The following is a 19,957-nucleotide window of genomic DNA, read 5'->3' on the forward strand; positions in this document are numbered from 1 at the left end:
GACTCATTGTTTTTTTGTTGTTGTTGTTTTTAATGGGAGGGGATTGGCCTTTATCCCTATGAAAGCTGTATACTACTACTCCCAGTGAAGGAAATGCAAATTCCAAAATAAAATAAAATAAAATTAAAAAATAACAGTACCCACCGGACTCGGGCTGGGTTCCCCCAGAAGCAGGCCCTGAAGATGACTATTCCGGTACACATGGTTGATTTAGGAGGTAAAGGAAACAACAGTGGGGAAGAGAAGAAGTAAGACAAGGAAGGGAAGGAAGGCGACCAAGTGTACGCCATCTCACTGGCTCCTAGGGTGGGCTCTCCCCGGGCTTGCGCACATAACACACACCACCAGAGGGATGAGGGAGTAAGGGTATTTATACACAAATTCTCACACGCCATGGGTGGAGGGCTCTCCCAGAAGCTGTCTTGGGGGTAGTTCCTGGCCCAGTTCTGGCCTCCCACACAGTAGGAAAGTGGGTTTCAATGCCCAGAGGGAGCCCTCTCAGGTAAGGACAGGTAGGTGCTGGCGATTAGAAGCCTTGGGAGTGGAAGTGGTCAGGGGGAGGGCATAGGAACAGGGCACCAACCGCCTCTGTTGCATCATCTCAGAGAGCTGTTAGGAGGCACAATGAGGTCACAGATGAAGAATGCTTAACACGGTGCTTGATGTTCAGGTGATTCATCACTAACTGAGATCCAGCCTCACTCCAGCCTTCCCATGTCTGGTTCCAGCAACTTCCTGCTGCCTAACAACCATGAGGGAGGTCTTAGGGATGGGAGGGCCAGGGATCAGGAAAAGAAGGGACTGGAGAAGAGAAGACCAGAAAGAAGAGGGGGTGCAAAAGAACCAGGAAGGAAGTGGGCCCTGGAGCCCAGGCCTGACATGAAATGTGATTTGGAACAGAGTATGAAAGCCACAGGAAAATGTGGGACACCTACTCCATGGGCCCAGCCAGACATCACATACAATAATGAACATAGAACAACTCTCTCTTATCATCTCCCCTTATGTCCACATTTACATCCATCACCTCTGCCATTTGGGATGGTGCCAAGAAAGAAAAGAGAGGGAGGGAGGGAGGGAGGGAGGGAGAGAGAGAGAGAGAAAGAAAGAAGAGAAAAAGAGGGAAGAAGGAAGGAAGGAAGGAAGGAACGAACGAAATTAGGACACATTAGAACACTGGGGGGATCCGAGATACATGTCAGAAATTCCCAGTTAAAGATGCTTCCTACGTGGTAGCTATTTCCAGTGTTGAGGCGACTTTGCCTTTGATTTTTTCCTCCACATCCCATCTCACCCTCCTGTGCCAGCAGCTGAGACCCCAAACCCTATGCCTTCAAATTTCCCCAGGGAAGGAATGTTTCCCTTGCTCAGCAAGGGAAAGAGTTCAGAAGGCATCCTCAGGGACCAAGAAGAAGGGAGCTGGGAGGAGTGAGGAAAGCTGGGAACACAGCCCTCTGGGGGGAGGAGATGGCCCCTGGGGGGTGAGAGTGCCACCTAGTTCCATTTCCTATCCAAGTCCCTCCCTACCTCCCTTGCCCCCACCTCCACTGCCCCTCCAGTCAAGGAATACGTTTCCTGCCCAGGTTCTAGAACCCCCGGCTGATACCTTCAGGGCACCAACTTGCTCTGAGGCATGCGAGGCTTTCATTTTTTTTTTTTTTAACTCTGCTCTAAAGTATCAGATCATAATAAAAATCAAATCAACAAGCATTTACTGTGCAGCTACTATGCAAAAAACACCGTGCTGGGTGCAACAGGAAATTCCAAAATGACTACAATTGTCAGCCACTGACCTCAGTGTGTTATATAGTTGGAAAGATGAGGCATAAATGATTAAACAGTTAACAACACAATAGAATGTGTTCGAAGTTTCTAGGTGCTTATTAAATAAAAGTTAGCCAACAACACATTGTAACATCCACAGGAGTGCCAAAGAGGAGAGAGAAGGAGTTGTCAGCAGGCCCATGGGTAATCAAGGAGCAACAATCCACCCAGCTTCAATCTACCCTGTGTGGACACTAAGGAGAAGCCTGGGTGACTTCTCTTCCTTCCCACCTCTCTGCCAGACCCTCCTTTCTCTCAGAAGAAACATACTAAGCACCTTGCTTCAGGAGTTCAGACCAGAAAGTACCAGAATTAGGATTAAAATTAGGGTCTTCACAAGGAGGGAAATCATGGGGTAGCTCCGGAAGGATGAAGGGAGATGGGTTCTTTCCTCTGTGCCTGCTCCTTGGCTTTTCCTTATCCCCAGGCATAACTCCTCTTCCATGGAAGGCTGGGTGCCTGCCTAGGGGAGGCAGAAGGGTACTGGGTGGGTGTGCTCTACCCTTCCCCCCATCTTTAGGTATGTCCTGCTATCTCCCTTCATGGAAACCCTCCACAGAGAACTCTCACTGGACCCAAAGACGCTGTGTTCTAATTCATGGGAAATTGTTCATTGCTTCTCAAGTTATTGTTCATTTCCTGATCCTTAATGACTGATTTTCCACCAACCAGCCTAGAGTCCCATGTCCACCACCCCATGGACCAAACCAGAGTCTCTGAGTCCCTAGAAATGACTGCAGGGGACCCTGCAAATATCTCCCAGGACCCAGGCACTCAGCCAACTTGGCACCAAACAGGGCAACTGAGCCCCACCCCCAGTCCTGAGTGCCTTCCACCCCATACCCCCCTGGGACAGCTCCCCACAGTGCATGGTCCTCTACTTGGGGGCAATATGGTAACCTGATAAGCTTCCCCCAGTGCTAAGAGCCTCCCTTAAAACGGGGGCATCTAGAGAGCATCTTGAGGGTTCCTGGCACAGTTCATTAAGATATCAACCCTTAATGGAATATTTCTTTGTTTAGATCATCATTTATCTTGGGGAACAGGGGCCTTTGTGGTCAAGGAAAAGGCTGCCCCTTTACAATCCCTCCACTACCTCCACCCAACACAGCACCCCCACCCCAGCCCAACCAGGGGTCTGTCAGAGTCTGAAAGACTGGGAAGTAGGGTTGGGACGAGCATTTGGGAAAAGGGGAGGGGAGAAGATTCCAGAGTGGAAGAATCACAGGGGGAAAGGGGGACAACTTGATTGAGCAGGAGGCAAAGGAGGAGAGAGAAACAGAGACCTGGGGTGGGAGGGGTGGGAAGGTGCACACAGAAGGAAGCCCACTACAGTGTGACCACAATAGCCAAAGTTCAGAAACAACCCAACTGTCCGACACAGGGAGGCTGGGCAAGGAAACCAGGGCACTCTGATACAGTACAATGCCCTCCACCAGCCTTTTCAATGATTGACCTAGAGATACATGTAGCAAGCCTAAGATAATCTCCCCAGCATGAAATAAACACCAAGAACAAAAAGTAAAAGCAAGGAGCAGAAAGATACCTTCTATTTTAAAATTTCAAGACACCCAAGTGACAACTTACTTGGAGGGCTACCTACCAGCTGCAAGAAACTGGCTGCCTCTGGCATGGGGATGTTGGAGAAAGTCGAAGGAATAGGGAGAGGTCCTCAACCATATCAGCAACAATGTTGATGCTTATACAGCAGCTCAATTCATTTCACAAAGGGAACACACTCTTGCAACCAACTCCCAAATTCAAAACTCAGAACATTCCAAGACACCCCCAGGAGCCTCCACTTACTCTCTTTCAGTCATGGCCCCTAAAGTCCAATGCTAGAACCAGTTTTTTGTTTTGCTTTGTTTTGTTATTTTTGTTTTTTAATATTTAATTTTTTATTTGACAGAGAGATCAAAAGTAGGCAGGCGGGGGTGGGGTGGGGTGGGGTGGGGGGGAAGCAGGGTCCCTGCTGAAGAGAAAGCCCCATGCAGGGCTCGATCCCAGGAACCTGAGATCATGACCTGAGCCAAGCAGAGGCTTAACTCACTGAGGCACCCAGGTTCCAGGTACCCCTGGAACCAGTTTTTGAATTTCAGAGAAATGGAATCTTACTGGGTGCTTTCTCGTGTCATGAGTTTATGCTCAACATTGCGTGTGTGAGATTTCTCCATGTTGCTGTGCATGGGAACAGTTGCTCCATTCTCATTGCCAAGTACTAGCTCTTGTACATGAAGACCATGATTTGTTCCCTTATTGCACTGCTCATGGCTATTCTGCATGGTGCTGTGGAGAACATTGCAGTGTATGTCTTCTGGTGAACACACATATGTCTGAGTTTTAAGACTGGAGCTGCTGTGTTATACTGGAAAGTTCTATTCCTTAATAAGGCCCAAAACAAAGTTCTGAGAACAAAAAAAGTAAGAGTCAAACAATCAGATGAATGGAAATATAAACCATCTGAACCTAGATGTATGGGATAGAGGAGACTAATGTTTTTGGACACGCCCCCATACCTCCCAGGCCTGGAAGGAGGAATAAGCTCACCCAGTAGCTCACTTCACCCCACCACAGGGCAGCAGCTGACCCTGGTGAGGAGCCTATGGAGCAGGAAGACCTGGGAGCGCTTCCTTGATACACCACCTCCAAGCTGTGTGACCTGGAGCGGGTTGCCTGACCTCTCTGAGCATCAGGTTCCCCATCACAAAATGAGAAGAGCGACCATGTCTAGGGCGATAAAGCTCAAAGACACATGAGAGTCAAGTGCCTGGAGCAGAGCAAGCTGAATAAGTATCGGCTGCATTTGTGTGTAGGGTCTGCATTTCTGTGAGGTCAGTTTTCCTCATTTTTAGGTTTACAAAAGGGAATGGGAGCATGTCTGGAAAACTAGATGATTTGTCAGTGCTTTTTCCTGCCAGCCACCTAAGGAACCATTCTCCCAGTGTTGTGGAGGAGGAAAGTCAGGGTCAGACAGCATGTAACTTGCCCAGGTCACACTGCTGGTAAAGGTCAGAGGCTAAAGCTCAACCCAGGGCTGCCTCATGCCAGCCCCTGTGCATTTGACAATGGCCTTCCCAGCAGGGCTAGGCCGTGGGCTCTCATTCTCACCTTAGTTAATGCCCCAGCCCCTTTGAAGGGGACCCTCCTGCCAATTCCGGATCACCTCCACCTCAGGAGCCAAGGGCCACTCTTAAACCTTCTCACAAAGCCCTTGTACCAGAAGGAAGAGCTTCGGAGGGGCTGAGTTGATTTTGGGGTGTTTGTTCGGTACATTTCTTTGGTGAGGCCTTGTTTTCCTCACCAAAATGCTATTTTTACGTGAGGATAAGACAGGGTCTTTTGCCTCTCTTACACTCCCCCACTGTGACTCACAGGGTGCTGGAAACTGAGCTGGCTTGAAGATGACCTGTAACCTGAAATGAAAGCCAAAGCATTTCCCAGGGAGCCCCCTTTGGGCAAGAGAGCCCCTGTGGGAGGTACAGAGGGCTGCTGCAGGAAGGTGACAGGGAAAGGACTGGGGGGGGTGTGTGTGCTGAGAGTCAGCCAGAAAAGAGATGGAGGAGCCTGTTCCACCTCCCCTCTGCAAAAATCCCTTCTTTTGTACTGAAAGTCCACCCTGAGCCTCTGCAGGAAGGATGGGCAGGAGGCCTGAGGGGCATGGCCACGGCTCAGTTGGACTGACACAAGGACCAGCCAGCTCCAGGCCAGGCCCAGACCTGTCCACCCTGCCCAACTCCCATCAGAGCTGACTCTCCATGGAAGCTAAACTGGATCACGTGACAAGGGCCTCCTTTCTCCCAGACCGCACTCCTCCTCAGGTAAGCTACTAGCAGAGCTGCTTTAGAAACTTCCATGATGTTCTTCCACCTCCTCACTGAAGTGGCTCTGGTCAGAATCCTGCTTCACCACTTACTAGCTCTGTAAGCCTGGGCAAGTGACTCAATCTTCCTGTGCCTCAGCTTTCTTTTCTGTGAAATGGATATAATGGTACTCTCCACCTCATCAGGTTCTTGTGAAGATGAAGTTCGGTGTCTGCCTGGCCTGAACCTTAGCTTTGTTATTCCTTACTGCTACTCCTATTACTACTCTGGGAGGGACACTGTGGAGAGTCACATAAATGCCACTTAGAATCCTCCCTACAATTTCCCACCTAGATACCTGAAGGGTTCCAGAAGGATCTAATTCTGCCTGTCATCCCCACCTAGTAGGGCAAAAACAGAGGATCCAGACCGGGATGGGGTATCACTAACTGTACAACTACTTTTGACTATTTGTGCCCGCAGAAAAGGGATGGAATAATTGATGAAAACTGACCCAAAAGGGAGCCTCCTCTCTTAGGTTCCTGTCCTTCCAAGCCCTATTGGAAAGACCTCTTCCAAAAGATCCTTCTCTCTCCAAGCAACAGGCCTGACTCAAGCTAAGCACCCCCAGCTCACACTCCACGGGGGTACCAACGCGTCTGCCCTGTCTTCTCCCGCCTCAGGTGCTCTGGCCAGAAAAGCTTTCAGGATCCACTGCCTTCCTGCCCTCCTCCCACAGCAGGGCCCTCAGGGTATTCCTTGAAGATCTGGGGCGGCGGCGGCGGAGGGGTGGTGGTTATCTTTCACTTCTCCCCACCTGTAACACACGGAGACAGACAGATGTTTTGGAAGTGGAGGTTTTATTCAGGTTTCCAGGGGTGTCTGAGTAGGGGCGTCTGCTACCAACATACCCCTCCGCCTTGGAACTCGGGCCTTTCCCCATCCGGACTCCCCCATCCCCGCCTCCGCCCCAACACAACCCACGCCACTGCCACTATCCCTCCCAGCCCCCAGGCAAAGACATTGAGTTTTGTTTGCTATCCGATTTGTCCGGATAATTGCCTCGACTTTGCACTTCGCTTTGCCCGCGTGTATCCGGCTTTGGGCCCCTTCTTCACCGGTTCGCAGAGCACTTTCTGGGAAATTCCCCTTCCGGTAAGGGAGTCAGCGCGCGCCCGGGGTGAGGGTTCACAATGCCCAGAAGAAGCCTCCCCACCTCCCCCACCCCCGATTCAGAAAGCTCACCCCCAGCCCCCACGCAGTGGGGATCAGGAGAGAAGCAAGGAAGGTCTCGGGCCCGACACCGGCTCCGGGATCAGGGCCCCCGGCCACTCCCCGCGCCGAGCGCAGCCCGCCGGGAACCAATGAACCGTGTGGGAGCAGGGCTCGGCCGTACCTCCAGACTCCGGGGAAAAGCTGGGGTTTGCAGAGCGCGCCACAGGATTCGCGAGGGCAGGGAGAATCCCTGGGGTCTTTCCACCTCCCCTTTCTCAGGTCCGCAGCCCCGTGTCTTCTTCCCAAGCCCCCACTTTTCGTCCCCTAAAGTTCGGTCCACGTGGTCTTCTCTCGCTCGCCGCGGAGGCCTGGCCCGGTGAAAGCGGCTGCACCTGCTTTAGGCGAATTATGGTAGCGCTAGAAGTTGGTCTCCCCTCCCTCCACCGCTCGCTCGTTCGCTCGCTCGCTCGCTCCCTCCTCCCCGGCTCTCTCCGCGCGCTCCCTCCTTCCCCTTCCAGCCCGCGTCCTCCGCCCCCTCCCGCCCCGCCCGCGCGCCGCCCGCTCGCAGCCACTTGCATTCCGGGCTCAGTCGCAGCCCCTCGGAGTCCGGAGCCGGCCGCCCCTGCGGACCGGACAGCGCGACCGGCTGCCGGGACGGAGCCCCCAGCCCGCGAGGAGGGCGCGGCGCAGGCGGCGGCGGCGCGGCGGGGAGGAGCCCGGGCCGGAACCAGGGCTGGGCCGGGGGCGGGGACGCCGGGGTCCCGGAGCCCTGGAGCCGGAGCGAGCGAACAAGCGTCGCGGGAGCACCGGGAAGGAGGAGCACCGCCGCCGGAGCGGGCCGAGCTGCCCACAAAGTGCGATGCCCCGGCGGAGCTAGGGCGCGCGGCGGCCGGCGCGGCGCGGCGCGGAGGGAAGACGCCCGGGAGCTGCGCGGCGCCGGGAGGCGCGGAGGGGCAGCCCCAGCGGGCGGCGGCGGGCCCGGGCTGCGACCCGAGCGAGCCCCATGCCCCGCGCGGGCTGACGGGCCGGAGCCCGCACGGAGCGGCCGGGCCGGACAGGTAGGTGGCGGGCCGAGCCCGGGGACGCGAGTGGGGGCTGGGCCGGCGACCAGACCAACTCCCTAGCTCGCGCACTCTCTCGGCCGCTCGCTGGCTCACTTTGTGTTTGCAAACTGCCCGCCGGAGCCGCGCCGGGCGCCGGGAGGAGCCGGGCCCAGGCCGGCGCACTTTGTTCCAGCCGGGGCCGGCTGCGGCGCCCTGACCCCGCGCCGCCACCACACCCCGCCCCCGGCCTGGGCCCCCGTGGCCCACAGCCGCCTTGGGAACAGGTGGGGGCTACGGCGGGGCGGTGGGAGGTGGGGGCAGCCGGAGGTCGGCGGGGGGGGGGTTGGAAAGGCTACTAAGGCCCGCCCTTCCCCCAGAATCTGGGCCCCGCCCCCTCCCGGCCTGGCGGCAGGGAGTGGGGTGTAAGGGGGCGCGACCCCCCCACCCGGCCCCCGCCCGAGTCAAACAAAGAGTACTTCTTGGCCCGGACTTTCCTGAGCTGGGGAGGGAAGTGGTGGCGCGCGCTCCCCCAACCCAACCCCAGTCTGTCCAGGATTCCCCGAGACGCGCCGGAGGCAGACTGGGGGGGGGGCAGCGGTCGCACCCGCCGCGTCGCCTCTGGTGAGAAGGGGACTTGTTTTGCTGGACTCGCGCCTTGGAGGTTCCGGGGCCAGTCAACCCGGTCCCCCCATGGCTCGGCCAGCTCGCAGATAGAGCGGAAAACTTCCTGGGGACTTAAGAGCGTCTGGAAACGGCGCCTGTGCTGGAGGGCGGGGGACGGACCCGGCGGATACCTTTATTCACCGCATTTGGTGAGAGCTACCCCCACCCCCAACCGCCTCACCCTGTTGGGGGGGAAAGGGTGGGCAGCAGCAGGGTTCCGAGGCCCCCAGGGTAGAGGGTTTCTGAGTAACCAAGCAGGACGCCCCTTAGACTGCCGACCCCAGTGTCTCCTCCCGACGGCCCCCCACGGACACCTCTCTGACCGGCAGTCACCCCGGCGGCGCTCCGACCCCGCGCTCCGCGTCAACGCCAGACTAACTTGGGGCTGAGCCCGGGCAAAGCCTGTGGCGCTAGAATGTGGGGCGTCCTGAGCGACCAGGAGTCCCGGCCTCCCCGGCAAAGGACCGTGTGATTTCGCGGGACGCGGATTTTGAGACAGAGGCCCTAACGGCTGCGGATGCCTTCCTACAACTGGGGCGACCTCGTGAACACGGCCGCGTCCCTCCCGGACCCTCTAGGTTGTAGGGAAGATGATACGGGAACAAGGAGACCCTGAGCCTATAGCGCGCCTGGCTCAAACCTTGGCAGTCCAGCTTCTCTTGTCAACCCCCGCCTGGCGGATTTCCTCGGTCCCTCCGCGCCTGGGGTTTAAGGCGTCTGGAGATCACCTTGTTTCTCGCACCCCAACACCGGATCTCCCTGCAGACTGGCCTCGGAGTCTGGAGCAGGGGTTCAGATGGGGGGATGAAAGAGCAAACCCGAGTATGAAGCTGTCATCCCTGCGATTCCTGAGAAAGCCCAGGAGCATTTTGGCCAATGCGGGTTTTTACAGCATCTTCATCCCCCTTTTCAAGCGCCGCCTGGATTGTCCCAGGGCGAACTGTGTTGGGTCTGGGATTGAGGGCCCCGGGAGTAAAGCTTGAAGGATAGCAGGGGTTGGAGCCAGAGACTGGCCAGGGTGCCCCCATCTCCCACGCAGAAAGAAGGTGCAACAGGACCGCTAAAAGGCCTGTAGCAGTGGGAGGGTCTGACCAGTCCCACCCAAGAGCGCAGTGGGTAACCCAGACTCCACACTGAGAATGTGAACCCAGAAACTCACTTTCAGCAGAGAACCAGGACTAAACGATTCTAGCGCCAGGCATTTTAAGCCCCTGACTTCTGGTGAGCCAGCGGGTGGTCACAGGGGCCGGAAAGGCAGGGATGGCCGCATCTCAGCTGCCCAAATGAGAGACACACTTGCTTCAGACAGCCCTAGCCTCAGACAGTCCCCACACAAACAGGCAGAAAATTGCTTCGGGGAATGGGAGGTCTGCAGGCTTGTTTTGTTTTGTTTTAAACTTGAGAAACTTTGTCTTGCCTGGGTTCTGGGGTTCTTTGTCACCTGGCAGGCTGGAGGAAGGGCGCAGGACTGCTTTAGGCACCTGGATGGCTGGCTTGCTCTGGCTGCTTTAGATCTGAGCCTCTCAAAAGCGGGGATGTTCCTCGGGAAGGGGGGGCGGGGAGCACTCCCTGTCTGGTGTTGCTCCCACTTTTGTCAGGCAGGCAAGGTAGCATGGGGAGGAGAGGGTGCTGTGGGGGCGCAGTCCCCCAAACATACCCAGGACCCCAGTAGGATGGGACTCTGCTCCCAGACCCTCAGCCTACTACCTTACCCTGGTCCCAACCTTAGCCCTGAGTTAGGGGAGACCATGGGAACCATCCCTCTTGGCACTAAGCCATTGGGTGTCTGGGTGGGGTTTTCTATCCTTCTCCCAGTCCTGGGCAGGTTTCCCAGGAGTTATGGAGTTGGGGAACCCCTAAGCCCTGGGGAGAGAAAGGGCTGACACCAACGCTGGGGAATGCCAGGGGTAGGGCAGGTTGGGCCCTTCTCCAACCTAGACACTGATACCCCCACCCCCTTTCCCCTGCCTTTGGCCAGAAACTTCCTTTCTGGCTGCCAGCAGGTAGGTCCCTTCTTGCCAGGAATGTGCATATCCTGCTGGGCCCCTACTCCAAACACACTTCTTCCTTGGCGGGGGTGGGAGAGAAGGCAGCGGGACTTGGTGGTGGTGGTGGTGGGGCTTCCTTTGATCCAGTAATTCCCCCAAGTGTTTGTCGAGCCCCCCCTCGTCTCTGTGGGCAGGTCCCCTGCTGGGCACTAGAGAGCCCTAGCAAGAGGCTCTGATCCTCCTGTTGCCCAGGTAGGAGAGACAGACAAGATGTCACATCAGGGAGAAGAGAGTGGGAGCAGGGTGTCTGTTTCAGAGGGAGAAGTGTGAGCTGTGGTGGAAAGGACAGGTCATCTCTAGAAGGCCCTCGTGCTCTGCCACACCTGGCCTGGCCGTACCCTCTCTCCCGATATCCTAACCCTTCTCTGTGCCCCTGCCTCAGTAGTTTGCCTGTCCTTCCAGCTGAAATGCAAACCCCCCACGCCTATCCCCAGCGCAATGACTTTACTTTCCTGATAGCACAAAGCGCGCAAAATAATTTCTTCTACCCACGGAGTTGCACACAGCTTCTCTTCATGATCTTTCTACTCTCCCAGCTTCCCCAGAACCCAGACCTGGCAGGTGCTACTTTTGACAGGATTTCACTGGCCAAAGTGGTTTCCTTGGCCTTGGTTCCAGAACTCTGGAGCCCAGGGCAAGGAACTCGAGCCAGCCCAAGGCAGAACATGGGTTAGGGTGGAAAAGGCTTTGGACCCCGCCAGCCATGATGGGACTCTGGGTGAACTTAATTAAGCTCTTGGAACCTCAGTTTTCCTCTGTGTAAAATGGGTCAATAATAACCATCTAGAGAGTCCATTTGGGAGTTGAATGTAAGGTACCTAGCGCTGACCAAGGAGTGGTTTTTATTATGAGACTCTGAGCATTGACAGGACGCACGCTGGACTGAATGTTGGAAATGCTTGAGTTTGAACTTCATTTCACAAGCTGGGGGAAATGAAGCCCAGAGAGAAGCAACTTGTCTGAGGTTACACAGCCAGTCAGTGGGAGAGCTGGGGCTAAAATGTGGGGCTCCTAACTCGAGCTGGGCTTGAGCCTCTGCTGTGGGGAAGGGAGAAAGGAGGGGACAGAAGGGCTTCTAAGCTCCTGCCCTCGCTCCTTTACAGATTCAGGCCAGGGCTGCCCCCTCTGCACTCCCGGTGAGAAGGCTGTGTTTTCTCCTCCTGCCTTCCCTTTAAGGGAGGGTCTAGGTTCAGAACCTGGCATTTCCCACCTCCACGTGACCCTGGAACGATGCAGTCATATGTTACCCCCCCCAAAACACACACACACACACACACACACACACACCACCCTTTTAAGATGCTCATGGAGACAAAAGAAAATGCAAGAGATAATTCCCCAGAGTGTAGAGGAGGAAAATGGCTGGCACCACCTCCAGAAAGGGAGACTTCTGGGGTTTGGAACCCCAGGCTGCACAGTCTTATGGAAGAGAGAAGTTCAGCCGCCAGTCTTAGATCAGTTCGGGACCTACCTGTGGATGGATCATCTCAAAGAAGCAAAAAAATACTCGACTTCAGCCTATAAGTTCGTGGCTTTTTCAACATTGCCTTCCTGGCTGGATTCTACAGGAATGGATCCCTTCACCCAGTCCCGCCATGGGTGATCGTGGAATGATAGCAGGAACCATTTACTTCCAAGCCCTATGGCTGCCCATGCAGTGGTCTGGTGAGATGGCACCCAGTGGGCCCCTCAGGGAGCCTGGACTCAGGGCACACCTGCCTGAGCTAGAAATGGAGAGCTCCCAGCAGGGAAAGTGCATGCATCAAAATATCCTGTGCCTCAAGGGGGCCATCCAGGTCTGGGGATGGCGGATGTTCTTCCTTTCCTTGATCCCCATCCCAGGCCTCCTCCTTTCGGGTCTTTGCCAGGCTGTCCCTCACTCCAGTGCAGCCCCGCACCCTCTCCCCACCCTGGCCAGAGCCATGCAACCTGTGCTCAGAATCCTGGTAGCTCTGATGACCTCATAGGTCCCAGTCCTCTGCCCACTTGGAGCCTCCGAGAGAGCTGGGGCCTGAGGCGCACTGGGCTCATTGGTAGTGCTGGATAGAGGTAGCTGGGGTTTTCTCCCACTCCCAGCTGATTCCGACGAAACCTGACCTGGGCTACCTTGCAAAATGGGGGCAGGGTGGGTAGGGACGAGATGGTGGATTTTCCTCACACATAAGAATGGAATGTGTGGAGTAGCGACCCTTTGGCATTTGTTCAAGGTAGTCAGGGTCAGCAGGTGGAAGTTACCTAGAATTCTCACCAGCAGCAGAGGAGGGACAAAGGACAGCAACTTAAGGGCAGGGTGACTCGGAATGGAGACCAGGAGGACTGCTGTCCAAGACAAAAACATTGTGGAGCGCTTAGTGTGTGCTGTGGCAAACATGAGGGTTGGGGGAAGAGGTTTAATAAGAGGTGACTCGATTGCAACTTGAACAATCAGAAATGGAGCAAACACCCCAGGGCTGATCTTTCAGATAGCCCTGGAAGCAGGGGTCTGGTGTGACGCTGGGGGGCCGTGGACCTCCTGGGAGGGCCCTCAGGAGGTCTGTGCTGTGTGAAGGGAAACTGGGGGGCAGTGGGCGAGTGGGCTCCCGTTCTGGGTTCCTCAACCCGATGAGCTCCCTCGAATTGAGCTGCGCAGCTCTGGAGCCCACACTTCCGGGAGGCCCAGGCTGAAAGAAATTGGTCCCAAAAAAGGGCAGTGGTGTACTTCCTGCTTTCCTTCAGGGGTTCCCGTGCCAGATGTGCATCTGCACCCTGCGAGGAAGGGTGTGCCGGCTGGGGAGAATTTTGGGTAGAGATTGAATGGCGGGATTTGCGGGAGACCCAGGGAGTGGCTGCAGCTGTAAGCGTTTAGGGAGCAAAGCGCTCAGCGTAGAGAAGCTCCCTATCTTCTCAAGGCTTCCCATATCACTGGATCCGAGCAGGAGGTGCTTGCGAAGGTCAGATCTTAAGGATGCAGAGTTGGTCGACTTAGGGGAAGCCTCCAGAATCTCCCTCCGGGAGAGCCAGGGCTACTGGCCTTCCCTCCCAGCTCAGCACACTTGCCCAGGGTTGCTTGCCTCGCCAGCATTGCCCGTGCAAGTTGCAGGAAGCTCCTTAATCTCTGAGCTCCGGGATGCTGCACCACGGCCAGAGCCCCCGAGACACAGCCTGGAACTCGGGACCCACTCCGCCAGTGCCCCGGGGTCTAGGGAATGTTGAAAGAGGGGGCTGCTGGTCCTTTAGCCAGCGGGAGGGCTGCCTCCTCCCCGAGGGCTGCACTCCTCTCACTTGGGTCTGACCTCGCAGGTCTGGGTGGTAAACAAGGTCTGGATTCACTGACCAGCGTCACCCGTACGCCCGCTGCTACCAACTTCCTAATCCCGTGTAAGACCTTAGCCATGGCCCACTTCTTTCTGGGCCAAGGTTTTCCTAACCGCACAACTGGGAACACAGGCAGTCTTCTTCTCCCAGGCTTCCCTGGGCCGAAGCTCCGGGTTGGGCATCAGGCGAAAAGAGAACCGGAAGGTCTCCGCGCACTCTCCCTTTGTTCACCGCGGCGGGAGCCTCCTGCCTCCGCCGCTCCTTCCCGAAAGGGGCGCTGTGGAGTGCGGGGCAGGCGGCCCGCGGCCCAGGCAAGGTTCCTCCCTTCCCAATTAGGCAGCGGAGCCTGATGAAAAGGGGGTGCTGCCCGCCCCCTCCTGCCCGATCTACATCGACGAGATTTCCCTTCATCAGAATCTCACATCCTCCAGAAATTAATTTGATGCCTCTTGTTATCAATTAATTGAATCTCGTTGGGAGAGAGAGCTCAGCGAGGCGGGCGGCGGCTTGGCCCTGGTGTGCCGCTGGTCTGCCCTCCCCCTCACATCAGGACAGCCTCACCCCCTCCCCATTTCTCTTGTTTCTGCCTTGCTCATAATTCTACTTATTTTCTAAAATATAGCCACCGCTGTGAATCCTTTTGCCCAGTTTGGCTTGGATGGGTACCCATGGACAGGGCACTGCCTGGGATTTACCCTTCCTGAGCTGAGGAGGGGGCCATGTGGGGGTTCCTCTCCCCTGGGCCCTCTTCCGTCCCTCTGTAAATCAACAGAACCACAGCCTTGGGGAATTTGGCCCTGACCCTGACCCTGTGTACTCCAGGGGCTGCTGGTGAGAAACTTGGAGAGGAGGACTGGGGGAGGCAGAGCTAGGGACGGATGGCAAGGAGCCTCCCCCACTAGACACACACCCCCTAGTTGGAGGAGGCGATATTGAAGGGCCAGGCTAGGGGCCTGTCAGCCAGCAGGATTTTGTCCTTGTGAAAGTTTCATCTTTTTTAGAGGAGGTGATTAGGAGCTATTGCCCCTGCCAGGGCTGATCTGCTCAGTGAAGGGGCAGTGGGCACAGATGTGTGGTACCTCCTAGCTGCCCAAGAGCAAAGTTGGGCATCTGCAGGAACAAGAAGGTAAATGAGAGATGAAGGAGGAAGGTTCTAGAAGACATCCCAATCTTGGAGGGGGATGTGGCCGATACAGGGTACGACTAAGTGGTTACCAGAACCCTGACTTGGGAGCTGTGCTTTGCTGTTCCACATACTTTCCCTTGTCCTACTCCTCAGGACAGCCCTGGGAGATTGTCCAGGTGATGATCTGTATTACTCTTAATTAATGGCAAGGGACCCAGGCCTGGAGAGGTCATGTAACTTGCCCTGGGTCACAGAGCTAACTGAAACATGCTTCTCTGGAATGCTGGCCATAAGGGCTGAGGTCACAAATTGACCAATTTCACCCCTTAGGCATTTTGTTGATGCACACAAAGCTTATTACAAGGGTATGTTTCACACAGATATCCCCACTTTGGCTTCTTTTGAAACACCCAGACCCCGTCACTCTCAGCCTGCATTTCTGCGTGTGGTAAGGACACACTGGGATTGAGTGTCCTGTGCTCCTCACCTGGCCTTCTAGGTGACGGGCCTAGCCCCCAAGGGCATTTTGGGTAGTAATTCTGTCTTGGAGATTTCTGTCTTGGAATTTTCTTCTTGGAGTCCTCTGTACTCTCCAAGGAGGAACTGGGGGAAGGGGGGTGGCCTGAGAGACTCTTCAAGGCCTTTACTAGAGCTCAGAGAAGACCTTTAAGGACACTGCGGCCCCACGTGAATTCCCACACAACTCTTCAAAACTGGTGTGTGGGGGGATAATTGTCCCGTTTCTGACCACGGAGGGGATTGTAGGGTTTTGTGTCTCTCGGAGCCTGTCCTAAGCTGAAAACAGCCCATCCCTGCCCAGGTGAGCCTCTCAGTGAAAGTGGTCAGCCTCTTACCTGTCTCCCAAACTTACTTACTTTTTGTGGGGCAAGGGAGAGACTTTCTCCCAAGAATAAAACCTCAGTTGGCAACAAGAGAGGAACTGGGCAGAAGTCACCTTTCTGAAACTCATTTTGGAACAGGGCAAGAGGGGAAAGGATGCTGATGCTTATATATTCAGATGTGGGTGTGTTCTGGATGCCCCTTGAGTTGGTCCCCAAGATCCCTGTAAATGCCACATATGAACATCATTGGGGAGACAGAGAGAGGGCCCAGGGCTGGTCAGGCAGGTGGGGCGGGAGGCAGTCTGGGACCCCAGAAAGGGCCAGACCCCATGGTGTGTCCCAGGTTGCCTGAAGCCCCTCCTTTGCTCACGGGAGCCCCCTGGTGCCAAGGGCACTACCAGAACCAGGCTCCAGATGGCCACTCAAGCCCTGGATGAGTCGCCCCCACCCCTTAACCAGCGCCCCCCCCCACATAACACGTCACTATTTAATTAGCCGTCTCTGATTAACCAAACTTGGCATTCGGCTTCTCTTGCCCTCATCTTTCCCAGCTCCGAATCAATGGCTTTGATATGCTAATTAGGGAGTAATTTAATTTCAAAAGGCCGCAATTAACAAGGGTGTTGTGGACATGCTGTAGTTAAGCGGAGTAATCTAATTTGCATTAGTAACAAGCAGGGACTAATTAGAAGCTTAATTAGACACTTAGATGGCTCTTATGTTTACTTTCTTAATGAGATGGAGTGGGATCTTTGGTTCTCTTTCCTTTTTCTTTCTTTCTTTTTTTTTTTAATTGTTAATTCTTCCTCTTGGTGTGGTTCTAGGAAGGAGTGTTGAGGGAGGCCACCTTGCTAGGGCCTGGTGGGAGCATTTTAGGGCCTGAGTGGGTGGAAAGGACACTGTGGGGGGGACAGTGGTGAGGAAAGGTTCAGATTCCAGGGAGATTCCAGAATGACTGCCCTCCGGGCCTTAATGACCTCTGAGGTGGGATTCAGGAGAAGAGCACTGATTTGGGAGTCAGGAGAGCTATAGGGTTTCAGTTGCGCTCAGCCTCCTAGCAGCCAGGTGACCTTGTCAAGTCAGTAGGCATCCTCAAAGTGTCCTTCCCTCTTTATCTGTCAAATGAACACCAGGTTGTGTGCAGAAGAGTGGAGGGGACAGGGTATGGGAAAGGGCTTCAAGGAGAATGGTTGTTATTAGCAGCTGCCTTCGGCTCGGGTCATGATTCCAGCGTCCTGGGATCGAGTCCCACATCGGGCTCCTTGCTCGGCGGGGAGCCTGCTTCTCCCTCTGCCTCTGCCTGCCACTCTGTCTGCCTGTGCTCGCTCTCGCTCACGCTCTCTCTCTCTGACAAATAAATCAATAAATAAAATCTTTAAAATAAAATATAGTCACAAACTGTGTGCCCAAGTTTCTCTTCCTTGTGACTCAGCTTAGAAGTCACCTCCCACCAGAAGAGCCTTCCCAGAGTGTCCACATTCCCTCTAGGCACCCACAGCCAGCCCGCCAGTGTCAACGTAACATAACATTTGTAAAGTTGTGCACCATAAAGAGTAGAGGCTCTCAACCCTGGCTGCAACTGAAGTGTAAGATTTTATTTTTTTATTTACTTGAGAGAGAGAGGGAAGGAGCACTAGTGGGAAGAAGAGCAGAAGCAGAGGGAGAAGATGACTGCCCACTGAACAGGGAGCCTCCCATGCAGGGCTCAATCCCAGGACCCTGAGATCATGACCTAAGCTGAAGGCAGACGCTTAACCTGCTGAGGCATCCAGGCACCGGCTGCAGTTGACATTTAGAATACTTGGACAAGATTTTTAAATTATCTGTGCCTGGGTCCTACTCCCCAGAGTCCAATTTATTTGACGCAGGGTGCAGCCTAAGTATTGGGTATTTTTCTTAACACTGTGTTTGTCTGGGTGTCTGTCTTTCTCTTCCACCAACATGTAAGCCTCCCAACAGCAGGGGCTGTGTTTTGTTCCCTCCTTATGCCCAGAGCACTGTGTTCAGTATTAGTTGCAGGCAGAGGCCCATGAGCCTGCTGTGTACCCTCTGGTGGGTGTGTAAACTCACCCAGGTTTGACAGCATCTGCAGTGTTGCTTTTTGAAAGCCTTATGCAGGATATGAGAATCTTCTGGAAACAGACCTGAGGAGAATGGAGGGAAAATGCTAAAAAGGTGAGGGGCTCATGAGTCCTCGAGGATGTGGGTACATTGCCGAATGGAGGATAAAATTGATACAAATTTTATGGACATCAATTAGGGAATAAATGTATTAACAGCCTTAAAATTACACAGTTCTAAAAAAAAAAAAACCACGGTTCTACCTAAACATTTGTCTTTTTTTTTTTAAGATTTTATTTATTTATTTGACAGAGAGATCACAAGTAGGCAGAGAGACAGACAGAGAGAGATGAGGAGAAGCAGGCTCCCTGTTGAGCAGAGATCCCGATGTGGGACTCGATCCCAGCCCCTGGGATCATGACCTGAGCCGAAGGCAGAGGCTCAAACCACTGAGCCACCCAGGCACCCCCTAAACATGTATCTTAAGCAAATAGTTAGAAAGGTTGAGTATTGCTTTCCTATAAGGGTGTTTATTGCAGCATCATAGTTAAAAAAAAAAAAAAGGTATAGTCTGGATGTCCAACTCTAGGGGATTGGTTAAATAAATTCTGGAACGTGCAGCCCATTTGAGCAACTATGTGACCACTAAAAACTGTTGCTTAAAATATTTGATGTCATGTGGAAATGGTTATGATAGTAAGTGGTGAGTGGAAAAATAGGAAAGTTCAAACCATGTACAGATTATGACCCCAATTTCACTTTTTAAATGTTTGTATGCCAAAGAGAGTGAAAATGAACTGACTGGAAGGGGGTGGATCCCAAAGGCTAGCTTTCTGGGTGGCACAATTATGGGTATTACTTTTTTTCTTTATACTTTTTTTTTTTTCTCTTCAAAATTTTCTGCCAAGGTGTCTGTTACTTTTAAGATTAAAAAAATGGAGTTACTTGAAACTTGGGAGAGAACTTGAAGCAGCACAGAATGGTGGTTCACCTTCCAAGTCAGGGACTTGTTGTCGCCTTTTGTTTATTTATTTATTTTTAAATGATGTTATTTACTTATTTGAGAGACTGGAGAGCGCATGTGTTCCTGGGGACAGAGGAGCAGAGGGAGAAGCAGGCTCCCTGCTGAGCAAGGAGCCCCACACAGCTCCAACCCCAGACCCTGAGGTCATGACCTGAGCCGAAGGCAGACACTTAACTGACTGAGTCACCCAGGCATCCTTATTGCCACCTTTTAGAGAGGCGGGTCCTCACCCTGCAACTTGCCCTAAGTTCCTCAGGCCCTGAAATTTTGTGTGGCAAGGCCTTGAATGGTCCCTAACATCGGGGCGTGTGGCTATTAATGTGTCATTTCGGGAGAATCTTGGGAGTACAGAGGGAAGCCTAGGTGCCTGCCTCTGACCCACACAAAGGAGAGTCCCAAAGTACAGCGACAACATGGGCTTAGAGAGGGATTAAGCTTTTTCTGGAACTCAAGAGAGCCCCATCTTCCTGGGGCAAGACACTGTAGGCGTAATCAGAAAGCCAGATACGATGTGACTCACATCACCCTGCTCTGGTTAGGGACTCACTTTGGAGCTAGAGATATCCTAACCCGTGGGTCCTGCCTCACTTTCTGCAAATGCTGAACCAAGGGCTGTGATGAGAGGATAATAGGATCACAAACCCTAGCCCACTCAGAGTTGAGGTATAGCAGGACTTTCTGGGCTCCCATAATCATAGTAACTGCCCCTCTCTGAATGGCTTTTTCATGCAGTGTATTCTGTTTGCTATCACAGCAGCCCTGTTTGCAATCACGGCAACCCTGAAAGGAAGGTTTATTGGTATTAGTCCCATAAGTCAAATAAGGTCACCAAGGCTCAGCCTGGTGACCTCACTGCTCAGTGCTCTCCATACAGAGATAAGAGACCAGAAATTGGTCCGCAGGTAGGATGGCAAATGAGTGTGGCTGGCTAAGGAGGGCCAAGGCCCCAAACGGCTGCTGCCCAAACCCTCACCTCTGCTGGTAGCCTGAGTCAGTGTTCCTTTGGGGCCTGAGGTG

At 54.1% G+C, this 19,957-nt stretch overlaps 1 protein-coding gene across 3 annotated transcripts in view; it reads left to right on the forward strand.

The window, feature by feature from the left end:
- Positions 1 to 7,408: 7,408 nt before the first annotated feature.
- FOXP4 (forkhead box P4) overlaps positions 7,409 to 19,957 on the forward strand; it is a 51,159-nt gene continuing 38,610 nt past the window's right edge. For all 3 annotated transcript variants that reach the window (XM_044250683.1, XM_044250687.1, XM_044250688.1), the window contains exon 1: positions 7,409 to 7,897. The gene's annotated coding sequence lies outside the window, so the exon portion shown is untranslated. The remainder of the gene's footprint in view (positions 7,898 to 19,957) is intronic.

The sequence above is a fragment of the Neovison vison genome, chromosome 1 (genome assembly GCF_020171115.1).
Source record: "Neovison vison isolate M4711 chromosome 1, ASM_NN_V1, whole genome shotgun sequence".
In the NCBI taxonomy this organism is placed as follows: domain Eukaryota; kingdom Metazoa; phylum Chordata; class Mammalia; order Carnivora; family Mustelidae; genus Neogale; species Neogale vison.